Raw genomic sequence first — 25,507 nt, 5'->3', positions numbered from 1 at the left:
TCTACCATCTAGTTAGTGAATTCCCTTCTGCCTCCCTCCTCACCCTCTTAACCATCAAAGAATGTTTTCTTCTGTGTTTAGACCTTTCCTTGAGTTATTATACTAGTGGTGAAGTAGAGAAAATATATTTTTCTGTAGTGTTTTAGTATTAAAATAAGAGAGAATATATTTTCTAATTTAGGTGTATGAGCTGTGATTAAATCCTTAGTCTTTGAAAACGTTGATTACTTGCTCTGGAATCTGTCTCACTATTGTTCCTTTGTAGAAAAACAAGGTAATCAAGATTTTTTTGTTGTTGATTAAACCATGTTTCTCTCCGAGGTGACAAAAATAATGAGCATTACCATCAGGACCTGAGATAATTGAACAAAACCTGGACCCATCTTGTGACTGAAACCAGGATGGTGTAAAGAGGCCTGCAAGATGTCAAAAATAGGTCATTTCATCATTATGTCCCCCTCAAAGAAGAATCAACATTCCTGGAAATCTCTAAACCCTGACCCTCTCCCTATTAAAACTCTCTTGTAGCCCTCTTGGGGCAGATACAATCTGGGGGAAATTTAGCCCCCTCTGTCTCTTGAACACGGTGTTCAATAAAGCCCTCTTGCTGTTTACCTCCTCCTGTCTCAGCATTGGCTTTGTGACAGGTGCCTCCAACCTGCAATTTGCAGTAACAGTGGTCTCATAAAATATTTGTCCTTTTGTGACTGACAAATTTCACTCAGCATAACGCCCTCTAGATTCATCCACGTTGTGAAATGTTTTGAGGATTCGCCATTGTTCTTTATTGTTGCATAGTATTCCATTGTGTGCATGTACCATAATTTGTTTATACGTTCATCTGTTGATGGGCACCTAGGTTGTTTCCATCTTTTTGCTATTGTGAACAGTGCTGCAATGAACATGAGTGTGCATATATCTATTTGTGTGACAGGTCTTATTTCTCTAGGATATATTCCAAGGAGTGGGATTGCTGGGTCACATGGTATTTCTATTTCTAGCTTTTTAAGGAAGCCGCCAAATCAATTTCCAAAGTGGCTGTACAATTTTACATTCCCACCAGCAGTGTATAAGTGTTCCAGTCTCTCCATAACTTCTCCAACATTGATTATTTTGTGTGTTTTTTTCTGGATTAGTGCCAATCTTTTTGAGGTGAGATGATAGCTCATTGTAGTTTTGATTTGCATTTCTCTAATGGCTAATGATCATGAACATTTTCTCCTGTATCTGTTAGCAGCCTGAGTGCCTTCTTTGGTGAAGTGACTCTTCATATCATTTGCACATTTTTTAATTGGGTTATTTGTCTTTTTGTTGTTGAGGTGTTGCTGTACCTTGTGGTTTTAGAGATTAGGCCCTTATTGGATATGTTATAGCCAAAAAGTTTTTCCCAGTCTGTAGGTTGTCCTTTTATTCTTTTGGTGAAGTCTTTTGATGAGCATAAGTGTTTGATATTTAGGAGCTCCCAGTTATTCAGTTTCTCCTCTGGTGTTTGTGCATTGTTAGTCATGATTTATGTTCTGTTTATGCCATGTATTAGGCCTCCTAGTATTGTGTCTGTTTTTTCTTTCATGAGCTTTACCATTTTAGATTTCATACTTAGGTCTTTGATCCATTTTGAGTTAGTTTTTATACATGATGTGAGGTACGGATCTTGTTTCATTTTTTTTGCAGATGGATATACAGTTATGCCAGCACCATTTGTTAAAAAGGCTGTTTTTTTCCCCATTTAATGAACTCGGAGCCTTTGTCAAATATCAGCTGCTCATAGGTGGATGAATTTAAGTTTGGATTCTCTATTCTGTTCCATTGGTCTATGTATTTGTTGTTGTACCAGTATCAGGCTGTTTTGACTACCATGACAGTATAATAGGCTCTAAAATCAGGTAGTGTGAGGCCTCACACTTTGTTTTTCTTCTTCAGTAATGCTTTACTTATCTGAGGCCTCTTCCATTTCTATATGAAGTTTGTGATTTGTTTTTCCATCTGGTTAAAAAATGACACCCAAGATTCTGACTGTTATGGAGTGAATTGTGTTCCCCCAAAAGATATGGTGAAGTCTTAATCCCTGGTATCTATGAACATGATCTTTTTATAAATAAAATCTTTGAAGATCTAACATGAAGTTGTACAGGAGTAGGGTGGATCCTAATTCTATTTGGGTGGTGTCTTACAAAAGAGGAGAACAGAGGGTGAGACAGACGTAGGATGACCATGTGACTACATAGGCAAATGCAAGTCAAGGAAGGTTAACAGTTGCTGGCAGCCAACAGAAACTAGAAGAGAGGCATGGGACAGTTTCTTTCTCATATCTCTCAGAGGGAATATATAGGCTGATACTCTTGATTTGGATGTCTAAGCTCCAGAACTGTTAGACAATAAATTCCTCTTCTTTAAAGCCATCCATTTGGTAGTATTTTGCTAGGGGATCCCTAGGAAAGTAAGACAACTGACCAACCATATTCTAGAAATAAGGAACTCATGACTGAAAATCTCATTCAAGTTTGTGATTGAGAATACCATCATTGTCCTGTCTGTAACTCAGTGCTCATTTAGGAAGGGTTTTTTGTTTTGTTTTGTTTATAGTGTAGATGCACTTGACTAAGATAGAATATGTCCAGTCAGTTTTGATAAATAGGTTCTGTGAACCTGCATTTTTGTGGATCTACCAGTGATTCAATTAAACAAGAATGAGCCACATTGACTCACATTTGGGAGAGCACTGGGGTGGCTGGTGGGGGGCTGGGAGGATTAGGGACTGTCTTATTTCTCAGAGCTGCCGTAACAAAATACCAGAAAAGGGTGGCTTTAAAGAACAGAAATTTATTGTCTCACAGTTCCAGGCTAGAAGTTCAAATTCAAAGCATTGGGCATGCCATGCTCTTTCTGTCCAGTCGAGGGGAAGAGCTCTCCTTGGCCCTTTCAGCTTCTGGTGGTCCCTGGTGTTTTGACATTCCATAGCTTATAGATGCGTCTTCACAGAGCTTCCCTCTGTCTGACTCTTTCCCCTTTTATAAGTAACACGCAATGCAGGAGGGATTAGGTTTTACCCTACTCTAGTCTGACCTCCTGAAGTTAACTGATCACTTTGGCAAAGAAGAAACCTATATCCAAGCAAGTTCACATTCACAGGTGCAGGGCTTAGGACTTCAACATAATCTTTTGGGGGGACACAATTCAATCCGTAACAGGGACCAAATAGATTCACTTAGAAAAATTTACAGGACAGACCACTTCCTAAATTCAGCTTAGAATTTTAATGTCAAAGTGGGCAGTGATAGCAGAGAACTTTTAATAGCAAAGAATCTCTTTGATTGGATCCTACGAGGACATTGTTTTAAATCCTGATGATAGAAACTTTGTGAAGTCAGGAATTTTGTTGTTATAGTTTAGAATTGAATTAGGCCACCCTTAAAGAATTTTAAGCTGCCAGAATCACACTGCTCACCTAAGAAACCATTTTTTTTCTCCACAACCATTTAATCTTTGGGAAGACATTTATGCAAAAATGAATGAAAGAAATTCTAAAAAAGCGTGTCTTACTTAAAAGTCTATACGAACTTCTGAATTTAAAATAATATATTATTTTATCTTAGTATCATATTCTCAAAAACAAACAAAAAAAAAACCCAAACCTGTTGCCGATCCAACTGAATTTGACTCATAGTGACCCCATAGGATTGAGTAGAACTGCCCCACAGAGTTTTCAAGGAGAACCTGGTGGATTTGAACTGCCGACATTTTGGCTAGCAGCTGTAGCACTGAACCATTAAAAAGAACCTTCCTTTTTTTTTTTTTTTTGAACCAATAATTTTAACATGGAATTCCTTAAATAAAGGAAATATATATTACACAATTTACGTATCAAAATCAATCTCTACGAGACCCTTCGCAAGCACTTCCATAAAGATTAAATACACCTACTGAAGCTTTTAGTAAACACAAATGTCAGCCCCACTCACAGACCTTGTATATGACAATCTCTAAAAGTTTTCTTAAAAACTTCAAAAAATTTATTTTTTGAAACTTTTATAAATGTTCTCAAAGCGTGGTCCTCTGCCTAGCATCTCCTGGAAGCTTCTTAGAAATTCGGAATCTTGGGCTTTGATACATCAGCTGAATGGGAATTTGCATTTGAACAAGGACCTTGATGGGTGAGTCACAGGACAGCAAAGTCTGAGAAGCACTGCTCTGTAAAAGATTTTGGAGGACCTGGTGGTGTAGTAGTTAAGAGCTACCATTGCTAACCACAGGGTCAGCAGTTCGAATCCAGCAGCCACTCCTTGGAAACCTCATGGGGCAGTTCTACCTGAACTTTAGAGTCACTATGAGTCTGAATCAGCTCCATGGCAACAGGTTTTTCTAAGAGACTTTGTTGCAAAGCCAGGGTGAAAACCACTTACTCCGGTAGGGTGGAGTTAGCCGTCAAGACAGCATTTCCACAAATAAGGTTCCTAGGCTTTTTTTTTTTTTTTTCCTGTGTAATAAGACTCATTCTTTGGAGGAAAAAATTAGTGCAGGATTTTGGATCTATTGAAAAATCAAAAGAATAATAAGGCAATGTTGTTATTGTGTGCCATTGTGTGCCGTTGAGTGCCGTTGAGTCGATTCCTTCTTACGGCAACCCTATGTGACAGAATAAACTTCCCCATAGGATTTCTTAGGCAGAAATCTTTATGGGAGTAGATCGCCAGGTCTTTTCTCCATGGAGCTGCTAGTGGGTTCAAACCACCTACCTTTTGGTTGGCAGCAGAGCTTAACTTTGTGCCACTAAAAAAAAAAAAAAAAAAAAAAAAATTCTGCTCCTGAGTCAATTCTGACTAATTGCGACCCTATAGGACAGGGTAGAACTGTCCCACAGAGTTTTCAAGGAGCACCTGGTGACTTTGAATTGCCAACTTTTTGGTTCGCAGCAGTAGCTCTTAACCTCTGCACCACCAGGATTTCTGTTCTGCCACTATAGGGCTCCTTACATAGAGAAGAATGGTGGGAAATTCACATTAATACCTGACATTCAATTAAAAAATTCAAGAATCTTAAATAAGGAATTACTTGGATAGAAGGAGCAGATGGGAGAAATCCACTAGACCCGGAATTCCAGTGACTCACACACCAATTTACTTTGATTTGGGACTAGCAAAAAAGCTATGTTTTATCTTTTCAGCTTCTCCATATACACACTTAGATGATAGGGACTATCATGGGCTCTTAACACGTATGTAAAAACAAATTAGAAAACCCACACTTTGGTTCCTCTGGGGAGAAAAATTTTATTGTTAAAAAAACCCATTGCCGTCCATTCTATTCCGACTCATAGTGACTGTATAGGACAGAGTAGAACTGTCCCCTAGAGTTTCCAAGCAGCAGCTGGTGAATTCCAACTGTAGACCTTTTTGTTAGCAGACAAGCTCTTATCCATTAGGCCATCAGGATTCCTCAAGCTAATTATAGGTAAAAATAATATTTATTAGTTCAAATATTTTCCTTATGAAAATTACAGTTTTCTGTAGTCTCTCAAGTGACAGGCTGAAGATTCCTGCAGTCTTGTGTCTCAAAATCCAGTCAGGGTGACTGGAAGAGTGAAGAAGCTTGAGGGAGTACTGTTCTGGCAAAATGTCTATTGTTAGTCTGGAGACATAACAACACACCCTAAGGTAACTCCCTATTTTGCTGTTAAGGCCTTTAACTGGTTGAGTTCTACTCACATTATGGAAGGTAATCTACTTTACTTAATGCCAGCTATCTTAACTATATGTAACTACTTCATAACAGTATCTAGACCAGTGATTGATCAAGCAACGTGTTATCATAGCCTAACCAAGATGACATAAAATTAATCTTTCACGAGGTAAATGAGTAGTCACTGAGTGATTTGACAGACTTAAAATAAGTTTTAATGTTTACTTTACTTATTATTATGGCAATAGAACAATAGAAGTTTTCTTTTTTAATGTATTTTAATTGCAGACCTGACTTAAATTTAAGTAAAACCAAACCCACCTGAAACAGTTAAATAGGGTAATTTTTTCAAATGTGGCATGGCTAGTCTTCATGTTAAGCTGTACTTCTAATTCCTGAAAATTTCTATGATTTTTAAGCATTAAGATAAACCAAAGCAGACATATTATGACACCATATTTTTATGTTTTATGACTATGAAATAAATGTGCTGGGGTTATTCAGCCTTAGCCTAGGAAGATCAAAGCCTCCAATTTCAATAAATATTCAGAATTCTCTTCTCCCTCACAGTTTATCTTAGACTCGGGCAAAAAAGATTAACGTCTGAGGTATTACTCCAAATTTACAGAGTAATTTCTATCGTAAACACTGAAAATTAGATTAATGTGAGAAGAAACAGTAAATGACATATGATGCATAACCATGACACAGCTTAGTGTGTGGGATTTTAATTTGAAAATATTGTAGGAGTCATTTGCGGGAGAAGTAAAAATCATCTATTGTAGAAAAGAACTCATGTCAAGATAGTGTCTGTTTATGTGATGGCTTTTGTCAGAAACTGTGTAATTGACAATAATTTGCTTGTTAATCTAATTAAACTATGAACAAATGGTGTAAGAAATTGTGACAAATTCTGGGTAGAGCCTAGGGCCCTTCTTGATGAATTTTACTGATGGTAACAAGCACATTGTTTTGAGTCATAATTTTATGCATTGGATGGTGAAGAGAGAATCGAAAAATCATTTTTGCAGTAGTTACATGTTTAGACTTCCGAACAGCCTACTAGTTATGTAAAATAAGAAAGTGTTTCAGATGTGATTGTAAGAAAAAAAATAAAGCAGGAGGATTTTTTTGGTAGCTGACAAACTACCAGCGTATCCAGTACTGTGTCCTCACTAAATATGTTCCCCTGGCTTCTGACGCTCATGACTCTGAGGCATCTACATGTGTCCGCCCGCAGGCTCCTACCAGTCTTCTTTCTGACTCTAATAGATCCTGCACTGGATGGAAGGAAATAAGAGAACTCTGCCTCAAGAGCCCTGGTGACACAGGTTTTTGTTTTTTTTTTGGCCTTGGAAGCCAGGTGTCTTGGCATCAAGCCTCGTTTTTCTGCAACCTGCTTGGAAGGATCATATTTTCACAGCAAATGTCAATACACGCTTGGCAAGCAGAGGTGTATTTGAGAGAACTACAGGACAAGCTGTTTTAAATCGGAGCTGTTTCCGAAACTCTTGGATTCTTGGTTAATTAATTAATTAGCTAATTAATCAACACCATAGTTTTTTTAAAACCAAGAATCTTGGGATTTTTTTTTTTTTAAATCTTTGCTCAGACTCAGTTTCTGTTTCTTTTTCTATAGACTCTTCCTTGTTTCTGACACACTTTCCAGACTTAATGAACTTAATATTTAGATTTAACTTAACCAGAACTGCCTGTACGTCTTACTGAAATTTGTGTCTATAATCATTCGTCCCCATTTTAGTAACCTGCACTTCATTCACTAACTATTCCAATTTCTATTCCCAACAGAAAAGTAGCCTTTTCTGTTCTGTCTTATCTTACTGCTACCCAAGTTCTGGCATAATAGCCTTCATTAATTCTGTGCTCAAACCTCTGGGCTCGGGAAGGGTGTCCTGCCCAGAATCCTGCCATTTGGGCAAGGGTTTAAATGAGGCCACATCATTAAAACATTTCCAATCTGAGCTATTGAGTTTGGTTATTTCTATGTTATGATTGCGTTCAGCATTTTCCCCCCAATCCCTTTACCCCATTTGTTCCACTTAGAATGTCTATTTTTCCCACTAAAATAAAAATGCTGTGGAGGACAGGGACCATGCTTTAAGCATCTTTCTATTTTCCATTCCCTCTTTACCATTTTATCATCTAGCTCACTGTATTATTCGTAATAATAGTGGCACAATATGAAGGCAAAATAAGAACCTAATAATAAAATAAAAACCAGGCAATAAAATAAAATAAGGAAATTTTAGAAAAGATTAAGTATTTTTTGATAACTTTACTACTATCTAAGACATGAATTATTTAGAAATCCATGTTCTTAGTGCCATCTACTATATTAAGCCAAACTTGGGATATAAAATTAGGCCCATGTGAGCCTTCCAAAACACCTAGATCTTTGAAATTGACTAGACTATTAATTTTAATTTTAGGCTGTATAATTTAAATATTGAAACACAATTGCAGCCAGGATAAAATTATCTAGAGACTCTCAATTATTATCAATATATAGAAATATACAAGGCTGATTGATATATACACATGTATAAAACAGACACATGATGTAGCTAAAGCATAACATTACATTAGTAAAGTACAACTACTTCGATTTTAAAGATCTATGTGGTTTAACAATTATCATTGCTTATGTTTCCACACTTGATCCCCATAATAGTACTGTGTGGTAAGTATATTTTCTCCATTTTTAGGAATGAAGTTTGGAGATGTTAAAGTACTTGCCTAAGGGCAAAACTTAGGTCTTTTGATGTTATGCCTAGTATTTTTCAAAATAAGTACTCCATGCTATGTTTTGAATTTTAGACATATTTGGTTGCCTAAACTGTCAGCTTTTTTTTTTTTTTAATTTGGAAGAACTCCTTAATTTTCAGTGGTAGGTGAAAACTGAAGAAAAAAATCAAGTCTTGAGTCGTAATATTAAAGGATTCTATGGGAAAACACTGAATGACACAGGAAGCATCAAAAGAAGATGGAAGGAATACGCGGAGTCACTGTACCAAAAAGAACTGATTGATGTTCAACCATTACAGGAGGTAGCATATGATCAGGATGGTACTGAAGGAAGAGGTACCAGCTGCACTGAAGGCACTGGTGAAAAACAAGGCTTCCGGAACTGACGGAATACCAAGTGAGATGTTTCAACAAATGGATGCAGCTCCAGAGATGCTGCCTCATCTATGCCTAGAAATTTGGAAGATAGCTACCTGGCCAGCAGACTGGAAGAGATCCATATTTAAGCCTATTCCAAAGAAAGGTGATCCAAAGGAATGGAAAAATTATTGAACAATATCATTAATATCACATGCAAGTAAAATTTTGCTGAAGGTCATTCAAAAGTGGATGCAGCAGTACATTGACATGGAACTGCCAGAAATTCAAGCCAAATTCAGAAGAGGATGTGGAACCAGGGATATCATTGCTATTGTCGGAGGGATGTTGGTTGAAAGCAGAGAATACAAGAAAAATGTTGACCTGTGTTTTATTGGCTATGCAAAGGCATTAGACTGTGTGGATCATAACAAATTATGGATAATATTGCAAAGAATGGGAATTCCAAAACACATAATTGTGCTCTTAAGGAATCTGTACATAGTCAAAGATGCAGTTGTTTCGAACAGAACCAGGGAATACTGTTAGATTTAAAATCAGGAAAAGTGTGTATCAGGGTAGTATCCTTTCAACATACCTATTCAATCTGTATGCTGAGCAAACAATCCGAAAAGCTGAACTATATGAAGAAGAACACAGCATCAGGATTGGAGGAATACTCATTCACAGTCAGCAATATGCAGATGACACAACCTTGTTTGCTGAAAGTGAAGGGGACTTGAAGCACTTACTGATGAAGATCAAAGACTTCATTCTTCAGTATGGATTACACCTAAACATAAAGAAAACAAAAATCCTCACAACTGGACCAATAAGCCATATCATGATAAATGGAGAAAAGATTGAAATTGTCAAGGATTTCATTTTATTTGGAACTCGCAGTCAAGAAATCAAATGCTGTAGTGAGTGGGGAAGATCTGCTACAAAAGATCTTTTTTAAAGAGTAAAGAAGCAAAGATGTCATTTTGAGAACTAAGGTGTGCCTGACCCATGTGTGGTATTTCCAATCACCTCATAGACATGCAAGCTACACTTGTTAAACTGTCTTTATGAGACTGGCTCATTTTTGTCCTCAGCTCTTCCATTTGAACATTTCAAAGCCAAAGCTCAGAGCAGTCATCTGGTCCATAAGCAACAAGATAGTTGTCATCTGGACTCTACGCACTATAAGAAACTCCATAAGCATGCCCTTCAAATGTGCTAAAAAGTTTTAGGAGGTGTGTATTTGGACCAATTTGCCATATGATGATTGTTGTAATTTTTGATCCTGTTGCTAGTTTGGTGCCATCGTTAGAAAATTTACAAAACCACACTTTATTACAACTCTCCTTAAGTGTCTGCTGAGTATAACATGAGAACTGCTTCCTACTACAAATGTGATCTATAAGTAGAGACACAGAATTCTGGATTATTATCATGCACCCAAGCATAAAAAAAAAAAAAAATTTCTTTTTTTTTACCCAAGCATCTGTCAGTTTGTCGTACTGTGGGGGCTTGCGTGTTGCTGGAAGCTATGCCTCCGGTATTCAAATACAAAAGGGTCACCCATGGCGGATGTTTCAGCTGAGCTTGCAGACTAAGACAACTAGGAAGAAGGACCTGGCAGTCTTCTTGTGAAAAGAATTAGCCACTGAAAATCTTATGAATAGCAATAGAACATTGTCTGATATAGTGCTGGAAGTAGAGCTCCTCAGCCTGGAAAGCACTCAAAATACCACTGGGGAAGAGCTGCCTCCTCAAAGTAGAGTCCACCTTAATGACGTGAATGGAGTTAAGCTCCACAGACTGCCAGTACCTTCATTTGCTGATGTGCCATGACTCAAAATGAGAAGAAACAGCTACAAACATCCATTGATGACCAGAAAGTGGAATGTATGAAGTACGAATCTAGGGAAATTGGAAATCATCAAAACTGAAACGGAACGCATAAATATCAATATTTTAGACATTAGTGAGCTGAAATGGACTGGTATTGGCCATTTTGAATTAAGCAATCATACGGTCTACTATGCCAGGAATGACAACCTGAAGAGGAATGGCTTGGCACTCATCATCAAAAAGTACATTTCGAGATCTACCCTGAAATACAACACTGTCAGTGATAGAATATTATGTATTTTTTTACAAGGAAAACCAGTTAATACGACTATTACTCAAATTTACACACCAATCACTAAGGCCAAAGATGAAGAAATTGAAGATTTTTACCAACTTCTGCAGTCTGAAATTGATCAAATGTGCAGTCAATATTTATTGATAATTACTGATGATTGGAATGTGAAAGTCGGAAATAAAGAAGTATCAGTGTTGCAAAATATGGCCTTGCTGATAGAAAGGATGCCAGAGATTGCATAGTAGAATTTTTTAAGACCAATTACTTTTTCATTGCAAATATTTTTTTTAACAGCATAAACAGGAACTATATACATTTTATACACGTGGACCTCTCCAGATGGAATACACAGGAATCAAATTGACTACATCTGTGGGAAGAGAGATGGAAAAGCTCAATATCATCAGTCAGAACAAGGCCAGGGGCCAACTGTGGAACAGATCATTAATTGCTCATATGCAAGTTCGAGTTGAAGCTGAAGAAAATTAGAATAAGTCCACAAGAGCCAAAGTAAGACCTTGAGTATATTCCATCTGAATTTAGAGACCATTTCAAGAACAGGTTTGACCCACTAAACACTAATGACCCAAGGCCAGACAAGTGGAGAAATGATATCAAGGACATCATACATGAAGAAAGCAACAGGTCATTAGAAAGAACAGGAAAGAAAGAAAAGATCAAAATGGATATCAGAAGAGACTCTGAAACTTGCCCGTGAACGTCGAGTAGCTAAAACGGAAGGAAGAAATGATGAAGTAAAAAAGCTGAACAGAAGATTTCAAAGGGTGGCTTGAGAAGACTAAGTAAAATATTATAATGATATATACAAAGACCTGGAGTTAGAAAACCAAAAGGAAAGAACACATTTGGTATTTCTTAAGCTGAAAGTGAAGAGGACTTGAAGTACTTACTGATGAATATCAAAGACCACAGGTTTCAGTATGGATTACACCTCAACATAAAAAAATAAGAATGGTCATAACTGGACCAATAAGCAACATCATGATAAATGGAGAAAAGATTGCAGTTGTCAAGGATTTTGGTTTCCTCGGATCCACAATCAACATCCATGGAAGCAGTAGTCAAGAAATCAAATGATGCAACGCATTGGGTAAACCTGCTACAGAGTTCTTCTTTAAAGTGTCAAAATGCAAAGATGCCACATTGAAGACTAAGGTGGGCCTGACCCAAGCCATGATGTTTTCAATTGCCTCATGCGTGAGAAAGCTGGGCAATGAATAAGGGAGATTGAAGAAGAATTGACACCTTTGAATTATGGTGTTGGAAAGAGTATTGAATATATTGTGGACTGCCGAAAAGAAAAAAAAAAGAGACAAGTATGTCTTGGAAGAAGTACAGCCAGAATGCCCTTTAGAAGCAAAGATGGCGAGACTATCTCACATACTTTGGACATGTTATCAGGAGGGATCAGGGAAGGACACCATGCTTGGTAAAGCAGAGGGTCAACGAAAAGGAGGAAGACCCTCAAAGAGATGGATTGACACAGTGGCTGCAACAATGGCCTCAAGCATAACAATGATTGTGAGGATGGCTCAGGATCAGGCAATGTTTAGTTCTTTGTACGTGGGGTCACTATGAGTCTGAATGTACTCCAAGGCAGTTAATGGCAACAACATATGCATGCAAAAGCTGGACAGTGAATAAGAAAAATCAAAGAAGAATTGATGCCTTTGAATTATCATGTTGGGAAAGAATATTGAATATACCACGGACTGCCAGAAGAACGAACTTGTCTTCTTGGAACAAATACAGCCTTAATGATCCTTAGTAGCAAGGATGATGAGGCTTTGTATCACCCACTTTAGACATGTTATCAGGAGGGACGAGTCCCCGAAAAAGGACATCATGCTTGGTAAAGCAGAGGGTTAGTGAAAAAAGAGGAAGATGTCAATGAGATGGACTGACACAGTGGCTGCCACAATGGGCTTAAGCATAGCAATCATTGTGAGGATGGCTCAGAACCCGACAGGTTTTGTTCGGTTGTTGTACATAGGGTCAGTATGAGTTCGAAGTAACTGGAGGGCAGCTGACAACACCATAGGCGAAAGCTTGATAACCCAAACCAAACACATTGCCATCTAGGTGATTCCAACTCATAGTGACCTTATAGGACAGAATAGAACTGCCCAATAGAGTTTCCAAGGCTATAAGTCATTAAGGAAACAAATTGCTACATCTTTCTCCTGCCGAGGGGCTGGTGGTTTAGAATCACTGTCCTTTCAGTGAGCAGCCAAGCGCTTAACAACTGTGCCACCAGAGCTCCAGAAAACTTGATATTAATTCAAATTTAATTCCAAGCCATTTGCTTTTTACCCTATGTTTATAAGTTTGAATTTGCTTTCTACAGTAAGCTTATGAATTTTAAGTACACAAAATAAAAAACTATAAGGAGATAACACCTCATCAAAACCAAATAGAGAATCAGACCTGGCAAGGACAGCCTGACTCTGCCCAGCATAGTTACATGATGTGCCCATAGACATTCTATTCTTCAGAGCCAAAATTTGGAAATTCAAGTTTCTTCATATCCTACACACTTATCTACAAGGTGCTAGAAGTCATGGAAATACATAAATAAATCTTAAAAACTTACTGTTCCAGGCTTGCCCCAGTAGGTCGAATACTATGGGTCACTGGCCATCTCTGCCAGCAGAGGACGGCACCACACGCATTTACCGCTTTTTTTTTTTTTCTCAATCAGTCTAAGAAATGCCCAGTAAGTAAAGAAAGAATGAGTAAAACTCATGAGGTAAATCTATTTGATTTTTAATGGAGTAAGCTTTTATGTCAGTTTTCTATTTATGAATTTTGATAATTTGTGTTCAAAATGCTATATGACTTATTTGTTATGTATTCCACATTTGTACTTTTAACACTCAGTGTGTAAAAGTATGTACTTATAAAGAAGAAAAACTGAAATAAAAGCTTGTGGGGATATTTGGTAGATGATATCTCCAATCAAAAAATGACACATCACAAATCAGTCAGAATCTGCCAGCTTCATGTTATAGTTTGACCTTTACAACAATTGTTTAATCTACAATTTTTTTTTGTTCATACAAAATACTGAATTACAATTTTACTGGTTCACATACATTAAGGATTTGGCTAATTAAAGGAATATACATGAAGTATAATGATTTTTTTTTTTGGCAATTTCAGCATTTCACAGGAAAACTTTAATATAACTGAGGCTTTATAAGGAAAGAAACTAAAAAAAAAATTATATTATTCCAATGTCCCAGGCTGATATGTAAATTTACACCTGAAAATAAATTTAGAGATGTTTCTAGTCCATTCTCATTTTATAGATCAATTAGTAAAGGCCCATATATAAATTTTCCAAAGTCCCATCAGTAATTACAAAAGGTAAAAGTTAGAATGTATGTTTCCAAAATCCCTATCCTGATTCCTTCCTGGTGCACTGAAAAGATTTAGGACTGATATACTACGTGTTAAATGAATCTCTTTATGCCAAAAAAAAACAAAAACAAAAACAAATCCAAGCCCGTTGCTGTCGAATCGATTCTGACTCGTAGCACCCCTACATGTCATACCAAAAGTTGCTGCACTTTCATTTTCTGTTTAATGGTAAAGGCTACTCCTAAAATCATTAAGTATGAAGCATATCTTAACAAAAGCTATTTAACAACAAGCTATGATTTCAGTATTTATTTTATAGACCTTATGACTCAGAAACAAAACTAGATAGAGAAAAATGGGAATGATAGTTTTCTTAGGCAATCTGATCAGTCAATCAATGGATCATTAAATATCTTTTGAAAACAGTATTAAAGGAGATACAATGCCCTAAGTCCTTAAGAAAATGTATGATTTAGTTGGAGAGATAAGATAGATTTATAAAAAGTTCTTTATCTCTACAGAGCTGGTAAGTGTCCAATGTATATAATTTGTATTAGAGTTCAGAAGATGGTGGGGAAACCTTGGCATAAACCAATGGTGAGGCAATGAAGAAAACGGATTTGCGTTTCAGTTTGACAGGTTCGTTTTGGGATAAATAAAAATGAACATATTTGCATATCTTAAATCATTTTGTATTCTTTTATATAACTTAAAGGCTAGTGATTCTTTTTGAGGGGAAGGATGGTGACTGTCCAGTTTGTAATTATTTTAAATGAGTTTACTGGAAATAAAGGACATATTAAAGAAATTGTTTGATGTCCTGAAGCAAAAGCAATATCAAGAATGTGAAGCTTTAAAATATTTATCCCCTACAAATTTACTGGAACCCTGGTGGCGTAGCGGTTCAGAGCTCAGCTGCTAACTAAAAGGTTAGCAGTTCAAATCTACTGGCCGCCCCTTGCAAACCTTAGGAGGCAGTTCTGTTCTGCCCTACAGAGTTGCTATGGGTTGAAACTGACTCTACGGCAATGGGTACAAATTTCCTGCAGTATGAAAGACAGTTTAGGCCAGTAAAATAAATGAAGTATTTCTAAAATCTAGAATTCCATGTTTCAAATAAATATTAGGTTTATTGATGTTAAGTGCCAATTAGAATTTTTACCGTGATAAATTTGCCAATTTGATGTTAATTTTTATTAAAATTTTTGAAAAAATTAGATGAATGGAGACAAGACTTTCTGAGAAATATGAGGAAATATTTCTTCATGTAAAAAAATTACTAGATTCAGAAATAAATTAAATTGGGTTCCTTAAACTTAGGTATCTACCTAACCTTTTCAAAAGGAATTACAGAAACAGAACAGACTAGTACTCGAGTGAGTGTCTTTCTGTAGGTAGGTGTAATGGGAAAGGGTTTTCAAAAACATTTTGCATAAGTGATTCCAAAAAAAAAAAAAAAGGTAATACGTTTCCATTATTACTAAGAACTAGAAGTACATGAAGGAAAGAAGATTTTCAGAAGCCAAGAAAGTTCATGAAGATCCAAAGGTCAGTTTTCTGAAATAAAATAAAACTAAATCAGCTCAAATTCCATATGAAAATATATTTGCATTTCATTATTCTTCTCACGTGTAAGTCAACTTTTTACACCAAAGGAGGGGGGATCTCGTTGCCCTCGAGCGGATTCTGACTCCTGATGACCCCATATGTTGCAGAATAGAACTGCTTCATAGGGTTTTCTTGACCGTAACCTTTATAGATGGAATTCACCAGGTCTTTCTTCTGTGGAGACACCAGTTGTGTTCCAACTGCCAGCTTTAGGTTGTGCCATCCAAGGACCTTCAACCTTCCATAAACTAAAGAAAAATAATGGAATAAAATGTAAGTTTTTATAGCAATACAAATTCTTAGTATGAAATATATGAACACAATTCATATACTATACAGTTTTGAGATGAGATCATGGCAAACATTCTCTAGTATATGTAGTTGCACAAATTTTCTTATGATTTTTTCATTTAGAAAAAATAGTATAATAATGTGCATTTAAAAAATGGAGGTATATTCCAAAGCAGAATTGGGAAATAAACGATCATCAGGTAACACACCAGAAGAGGTGTAGCAAACTGTGCTATGGAAGCAGGGATGTGAGAAGAAATACGCTTTTATAATCATCTGTCACAAAGCTATCAGATAAGTTAATGAAACTGAATTGTAAGAAAATAGTAAGAAGGTAGAACTGAAGGAAGATACGGGGAAAAATAAGAAAGAAGTAATCTTACCTGAGGAGACAAAGCTACTCTGTAAGGGAAACAGAGGTATCAGAAAATCAGAATGCATGCCTGTTCTGCTCAATTCAAGATGTCACATCACTGTAGTTTTCTCAACCAGTCGGTAAATTCACTCATGTGGTCACTACAACATCATTTACATTTAATCGATTAACTCCTTACTCAAGCCTATTGCATAGGGATTTTAGCTTGTAGATGCAGCATTATTTAAGCTATTACGGTATGTGCAGCTTCTCCTTGAGGATAACAATGGTGATTAACTTAGAAAATGTACTAATTCCTACCAGAAGAAATCTAATCAGTTGTTTGACCTGTGGAAACGAGACGGTAATTTTTGAACTTAATCATTTCTAGAGAAAAATGACTGAAAAAGAAAAGGAGACATGAACTCAAGAAGTTTTTATTCTTTCTCCCTTTAACATCCATTTCCCTATTTTAGTTACTTTCTCCCCTTTACGTTTATTATTTTCTCATTTTATCTGCCATATTAACCTGTTAGATTTTATGGTTCCATATTGTGTGGAGAAAGTGAATTTTTCACGTTTGGCACCCATGATGTTGGGAATTTCTAGATTCACAAAAATTGGCATAGAGGCAATTTTTATAAATCTCAAAAAGTCATACCATCCCAGAGCTTGATTGTATTTTTCATCCTAGAATCTAGAAGTCTAAGAGTTGTATCCTCCCAACTAAATGATCTGTTTTTCACATAACCAAAACAAAATCCTTTGCCTTCGAAGGGATTCCGACTCAGAGTGGCTCTACAGGACAGAGTAGATTTACCCTATGGGGTTTCCAAGGCTACAATCTTTATGGAAGCAGACTGCCACATTTTTCTCCCACGTTTCACAGAGCAGTTTCCATTAATGTTCAATTTTGACTACCATGGAGAAAAGTTTGACTTTCATGGCACAAGAAATTATGCTGTGTAAAAGACTACAGGACATCACAGGACTTCCAGCTTTTGTGGGCCATCCCAACAACTGCTCCACACCAGGGACGCTAGCTGGGTTACAGCTGATCCACCTACAAGGCAGCACCAGCAGATCTAGGTGTCTCCAAACTGTCTACGTAGTGGCATAAGAAAATTCAGGCCCAGGGACTTCTACTCTTTCGCCTCTCATGGCAGAGGGTGTCTCAGCAACACCAGGAAGAAAAAAGGAACGTCTTCCACTCCTGCAGGTGGCACCAGCAGGGATTAAGCCAGAGCCCCCAGGGCATGAAAAGAATAAAACAGATCATAATAGAAATGTAAGGGCTCACAAAACTAAGCTATCATTGGAAAGTCCCACAAAGAGTAGGCTAGAATCTATATTCTGAGCCTAAACAGGGCCACTGTCTGATGGAGTAGAGGATTTAAACAGGATCAAGAGATTCCTTACACAATAATCAAAATGTCCAGGACATACCTCAAAATCACTCTTCTTATCAAGAACAAGGAAACAAAAATTTGGATATGAAAAGATAATCAACTGATGCCATAATCCAGGAGAATCAGACCTTGGAATTATCTAGAAAGAACTTTAAACAGTCATCTTAAAAGGCTTCAACAAGCAATTGTGAATTTTCTTGAAACAAGGGAAAAATAATTTTTAAAATCCGAGCAAAGAAATAGAAGTTATAGAAAAGATCCAAATGGAAATTATAGTACTGAAAAAATTCTAATGGCTAGAATAAGAACTCATTGCATAGACTTGAGTAGAGATGGCAAAAGCTAGAACTAGTGAAAATGAAGATAGAGCAATAGAATTTTCTCATTCTGAGCGGCAGAGAAAAAATAGACTGGAAAAATATGAACAGACCCTCAAGGATCTTTAGGGCAGTAACTCAAGATCTAATATTCATACCGCATTGCACAAGCAGATTGTCTCAAAGGTGGTTCTAAGATCACAAGCAGCCACACAAATACTAGGATGAGGATTTCAACCTGGCAGCATCAACACCTCCATGGGTGCTACACCCATCTAGCCTGATCAAGTTGCACATACGAGACACTTACAAAGTGTTGGCAAACAAAAGTCATATAATTATTCACAGAAAATACATAGCAAACAACAGGAACAGTTCCATGGTGAGCTGGTCCCACCTGGCTCCAAAGGCTGTCTGAGCAAGATGACAAAGTCTACTTTATGTATGTCCCCAATTTGCATGGTAGGAGAGGGACAGGAAATCCTTCACTCACCTGATTTTATACACCAGGGGCTATGTGCCTCACTGCATGAAGCACAGTTGTAGATTTTCATGCCTGGTAACCCAAGAAGGGTATTGTTAGACATTTGGGCACTAGGTGGAATGCTATTTCTCTAGCCCTGCTAGTTATCTGGACAAAGCATCAGGCTTCTTTTTTGTTTGTTTGTTTGAGGTGGGGGGAGGGGGTGAGAACAGTGATTTGTTCCTGAAGCCTAGAGATACTAGCAGAGGAAGAAGAATGGGGCTGGGAGGTATGGGTGGGTGACATTCAGACAGCCATTTCGCTATCTGAATGTCTGCCTGCTCTCACATATCATGGAGTCTCAGAAGAGGAGAAAGAATGTGAGGCTGAAAAAGTATTAAAAGAAATAATAACTGAAAACATCCTAAACTTGGTAAAAGACATAAAGCTACCAATGCAAGAAGTTAAGTAAATTCCAAATACGATAAACCCAAAGAAATTCACACCAAGATATGTCATAATTAAACATTTGAAAACATTTTCTTTGAAGACAAAGAAAAAAATATCAAAAACAATCAAAGAAAAAAGATGCATTAACAATTTTAACGACAGCAAATTTTTTATCTGAAACCATGGAGACCAGAAGGAAGTGGCATAACCTTTTTTAAGCACTAATTAAAAAGAACTGTCTATCCTGAATCCCATATATGTAAACTATCCTTCAGGAATGAAGGAAACAAAGACATTTTCAGGTGAGGGAAAACTAAAGGAATTTGTTACCTAAAGACTTACCTTCAAAGAATGGCTAAAGAAAGCTCTCCAATCAGAAAGAAAGTGTTAACATAAGAAGGTTGGAACCTTCAGAAAGAAAAGAAAAGAGAAGAAAAAAAATGGAATGGGTAAAAATACAAGTAAACATAATCAATCATTCACTTTATGAGATTCTTTAACTTTACAGCTGAAGTGAAAAATACACCACCACATCGTGTAGTGCTCAATGAGCAAAGAGAAAATACTTAAGGCAATTACATTTAAAAAAAATAAGATTTCAATGCTTCACTCAAAGGACTATAATGTCCATACCAGTAGGCTGTGTGGTAAGTTATGTATGCACACAGTAATACCTAGGGCAACCACTAAGAAAACTATACAAAGCAATACACTGAAAAGTTTTATAAATAAATCAAAATAGAATTTTAAAAAATGGTCAAGTAAACTACATGAGGGAAAGAAAAAAGAAGCAGAAGGAACAAAAATAATAAAATAGCAGACTTTAGCTTTATCTTATCAATAATTACTTTAGATGTAAAGAGAGGTTGTTTCCAATTTAAGATGTATTTGAGTTATGTTGAACTGCACTTATGACTGTTGTCTTTTTTTTTTAACGTTTTATTGTTAGTAATATGTACTACATTCAATGTTGCAGTCCGTAATTTGCTGAAAATCCTCACAGCTGGACCAATGAGCAACATGATGATATACGGAGAACAGATTGAAGTTGTCAAGGATTTCATTTTACTTGGATCCACAGTCAACAGCCGTGGAAGCAGTAGTCAAGAAATTAAAAGACGCATTGCATTGGGTAAATCTGCTACAAAGGACCTCTTTAAAGTGTTGAAGAGCAAAGATCTCACCTTGAAGACTAAGGTGCGCCTGACTCAAGCCATGGTATTTTCAATCACGTCATATGCATGTGAAAGCTGGACAATGAATAAGGAAGACCAAAAAATTGACACCTTTGAATTGTGGTGTTGGCAAAGAATATTGAATATACCACGGACTGCCAGAAGAATGAACAAATCTGTATTGGAAGAAGCACAACCAGAATGCTCCTTAGAAGCAAGGATGGCAAGACTGCGTATTACATACTTTGGACATGTTGTCAGGAGGGATCAGTCTCTGGAGAAGGATATCATGCTTGGCAAAGTACAGGGTCGGGGAAAAGAGGAAGACCCTCAAAGAGGTGGATTGACACAGTGGCTGCAACAAGGGGCTCAAGCATAACAACGATTGTAAGGATGGCTCAGGACCGGGCAGTGTTTTGTTCTGTTGTGCATAGGGTCGCTATGAGTTGGAACCGACTCAACCGCACCTAACAACAACGACATCTTCCTTAGATGTTCACTCACAGAGGTTCAATTTTATGACTTACTGTTCAAAAGACTGTAGTATAGATTTTGTTTTTTAAACTAAATCAGAGGCTTCAGTTGCTTGAAAACATGTACCCAAACTCTGATCACTTTGCTAAAGCTGAGAGGCAGATTGGGGAAGCAGTGAGATGTTACAGTAAAAATACATGAAGAAAAAAAGAAAAGGACCATACATACAACTCTCACTAATTTTCTGACTAAAAATGCATTCCTATTCCCAGGGATAATTAAGATAATCCAGAACTTTCCACAATGTCAACATCATCTATTTTTCACTGTCAGAATAAATGCTTATGATTTGTGTATTTTTTTAATGTATGTATGTATTAAAATATATCTTTAAGTTTATATGTAAAGTTTCCAAAACCCTAAGACAAAGATCAGATTTATAAATATGTTAATAATAATGAAAACTAAAAAAAAAAAAAATCAGGTACTTGACTTACATCAGAATTGACGTACTTCTGAGTCATCAGAACGGATGTTATTAAGTCCCCCTGTCATGAGACTACCTGTAGTCTAAATACATCCATTAAAAGACGTATTGACAGAGCGGATTAAAAAAATGACTAAGCTGTGTGTTGTCTAGAGGAAATTGACTTTAAACATAATGACATAGGCAAGTTAAAAGTAAAAGGATGTGAAAAAAAAAATCATGAAAACATTAATGAAAAAACAACCAGGAGGAGCTATATTAATATCAAAGTAAATCAGAACAAAATCATTACCAGGGGAAATGAAAGACATTACATAATTATAAAAGGGTTAGTCCACCAAGAAGGTATAGAAATCCTAAACGTGTATGCAATCAACAATAGACCTCTAAAACATGTGTAGCAAAAACTGAAAGAGCAGAAAGGAGAAATAGACAAATCCATAATTACAGTTGGAAACGTCCAGCTTCCACTCAGCAATTGATAGAACTACTAGTTAAACAATCAGCAAAGATATAGAAGAACTAGACAACATCATCAACCAACAGGTCAAACTGACATTTATAGATTATCTAACAAAATCATTCTTTTCAAGCTTTCATAAAACATTCACTCATCAAGGAAAAACATATCTTGGGTCATAAAACAAACCTTAACAAATTAAAAACAATTTAAGTCATATGAAGGATATTCTCTGATCATAATGGAATTAAACCAGAAATCAATAATACAGAGACAGCAGAAAGCTCTCCAGACACTTGGAAATTAAATAACACACTTATAAATAATTCACGGGTTAAAGAGGAAGTCTCAAAGGAAATAAAAAAATGCAAATGTGACTGAGGAAAGATTAATGGTCTTAATTGCAAATAATTTCTTTAAAATTAATTTCTAATGTACTTGGCTAAGGGAGTCTTCTCAGTTTAAAATATTTCTTAGCTTCTTTACTTGCCCTATTCTGTTATTGTCATTTTTTTCCATGCTTTCCTCCATGCACTGCTTCAATAACTTGCTTGCACAGGGATCGCCATCTCAGACTCGGATTCTAGGCAAACTGACCAAAAGCATTTCTCATACTCAGCTTAAATATCACTTTTCTAGGATGCTTTCCAGAACTCACATATTAAATAAGCCCCTATTATTTTTTTTTATGTATATTCTGGAACCTGGTGGTACGGTGGTTAAGAGCTCAGCTGTTAACCAAAACATCAGCAGTTGGAAATCTACTAGCCCTATGGGGCAGTTCTCTATCCGTTAGGGTCACTATAAGTCAGAAATGACTCAATAGCAATGGATTTTTGGGGTTTATATATATTGTAATAGAATATTATGCTTCTCCTGAGTAGCATTTATCATAACTATGCTAAAATAATTCTGTGTGGTAATAAGTTTAATTTTTATTTTCCCTTCTAGACTTAAAGTTCCATGAGGGCATGCCCCCATCTGTTTATTCCATGTATTTGTCATACCTGGGACAGATCCCGTGAAGTTTAGCATATAAAGATGTGAATAAAATTTTTCCTCCTTCTAGTTACCTTTGTGATTTCACCTAACTTCACGATGATTCCAGTCACCAATCTGACAAGTCTCTAAATCTAGTTTCGGCTGGAAAAGAGAAAGGTTAGGGACAGCAAGGCAGAGAAGAAGAGAGAAGAGAATTGGAGAGAAGAGAGCGGAGAGAACATCAAGGCAATGAAAAGAGAGAACTAAAGGTTGATTGACAACTAGTAATGTTTTGTTTGGTCTTGTCAATAGAATGTACTTAATCCATCTTTCTTGAATGACTGAAGGAATGGAAGAATGTAAATTCCAGTGTATTAGAGCTTTTAATTACTTTGGAAATGATATTGACCCCAATCTTGTGTGCCAGGAAAAGACAGTGCCCTAATCTTTGTGGAAGTGGTTTCTTTAGCAATTTGAAATATAAAAGTCATTCAGTGTTTGCTTAGAGAAATAGTTATTGGAAGAAAGTTATGTATTACAGTAATTTGTCTGTTGAATGATGTATTAATATTTATTGATTTTTCTTTGTCTGTATTTCTTAACTAGAAAAGAAAAATAAACTTTGACTTTCCCTCTTTTTTTTTTTTTTTCCACAATCTATAATTAGTTGTTTTTCCCTAGCTCCACTTTGCTACTGCCCTGGTCCTGGCCCTGATCATCTCTTTCCTCTTATAGTATGTTTGTTGTACATTTCCTCTTATTCTGTGTAATTTGTGATCTGTTTGTGGATATCCTCAACAAGATTATAAGTTCATAGAAATAAGGTCATACTAACCTCTTCATCCCTGAGTAGTATTCCATTCTCTTCAACCTGGAGCAGTACCTGGTACATGGTGCACGATGAACAAATTCAGCGACTCCAAAGTTCCTTTGCTTGAATACAGCTTCATTCTAATGCATTACATTCTCATCTCCCTGCTTTCAGATTGGAAATTTGGGGCCAAACTTTTGTGTTGCCCATTGGATATTTTTTTCCCTGGTTTTGTGTGAGGGACTGGATCAAGAGAAATCTAACATTCTATAAAATATCTTGGTTCTTTGATATCACAGATCATATGGTTTAGGATTTATTTTTAATGATTCAAAAAATATGTAGGGAATTTTTGTTTTAAAGAGTTTTGTTAAAATGTATTTAATACTGTGAGGACTGAGATAACACGTGAACAATTCTGGTCTCTTTTATATTCCCCTATTTGAAAACATTGTCACCAGCACATGCAATGTTGCTATCCCCAGTTCAAAGACTTTGGCATTGAAGAGGTTCAGTAAATAAAATTATGATTGAGAGTGTCTGGGATATAGCATCAGTTCAACAAAATTCTTTGAACACAAATCTATGTTAACGTGCTCTAACTATTGTATACGTGCTTGCTGTTGGTAAAAACACTTAAAGTTTAGTAAATAAAATTATGATCATATTATCAGAATTGGTGTAGTACTGTAATTTGACAGTTGGTGAATGTATTAGTATTCATTGATTTCCTTGGTCTGTGTTTCTTAACTAGAAAAAAATTTTTTTTATTGTTCCTCTTTTTTTCCCCACAATCTATAAACAATTGTTGTTGGTGCCATTGAGTCGATTCCAACTCATAGCACGCTATAAAAAATTAGTTGTTTTAAAACCATTCAATAAGCACTGTTTCCTAAATCACACCTTGAAAAAATCCTGAGCCTGAGGCCTAAGATCACTTTATATTTTTATATTGATCCCAGTAAGTGATATACTGCAATTAGTGTGTCCATCCAACTTATCTTTTAGGAGCTAGAAATTTCATACAACAATAATGATACCAATGATTATTTTATTTATTGAGCTTCTTTAAATGTAGTTTTGACCAACAGCAAGCACATGCAGAAACTAGGCCACAATAACTTAGGTTTATGTTCGTAGAGTTTTGTTGAACTGATGCTGTGTTCCAAACACTCTCGTTATATTATGTCAGTATCATTACACAGCACTTCAAACAAGTTTTTATTGGGAACCATCCAGTAACCCTGCCTGTTCTTTTTACTATGCAATTTCAGAACTTCATTTTTTAATAGTCACCCATATTACAAAGTATACACTGTACTTACATAAGTATCAATATTTAAATAAAATATTAGGATACTAAAGCATTTTTTTATAATTGCTTTTATTGTTCATTGTATACTGAGCTTTATCATATTTTCATCAGACTTTTCTTAGATCACTGTGCAATTCAATCAAGCTCCACATATCTTGGGAATGACGTGAGATCATCATACTTATCAGGAAAAGCATAGTGAAAATCCTGGGAGAAGTGATAGCTTTTTAAATTTATTAATTTTGTATGTGGGTATAATTTTCAAAAGCCACAAATTCAGTATAAACACCTATAATTTGTCTTATTTTTCTATCACCAAATATATTTATCATCTCAAATCTCTAATCTGTCAGGTATTAAAAATTTAATCTAGGTAAATTCAGGCTAACTAAGGCATATCAGTTTTTTGTCCTTCGTTGGTTCAAAGTTGTCTTAGTCAATTTAGGGTGTTTTCCAGCCCCTTTTTTCTAGAGTTTTCTTTCAGCTCTGAGGCACACTTAGCAGGCAGGTCCAATGGACCAGTTCTTGGTTATCATCTTCCCATGCCACCATTGGGTGAGCTACCTCCTGTTTGTGAGCATTGGTGTCCATCTG

This window comes from Loxodonta africana, chromosome 1 (assembly GCF_030014295.1).
Source record: "Loxodonta africana isolate mLoxAfr1 chromosome 1, mLoxAfr1.hap2, whole genome shotgun sequence".
Lineage (NCBI taxonomy): Eukaryota > Metazoa > Chordata > Mammalia > Proboscidea > Elephantidae > Loxodonta > Loxodonta africana.
The sequence above is the reverse complement of the archived record's forward strand: the minus strand, read 5'-3'. Positions refer to the sequence as shown.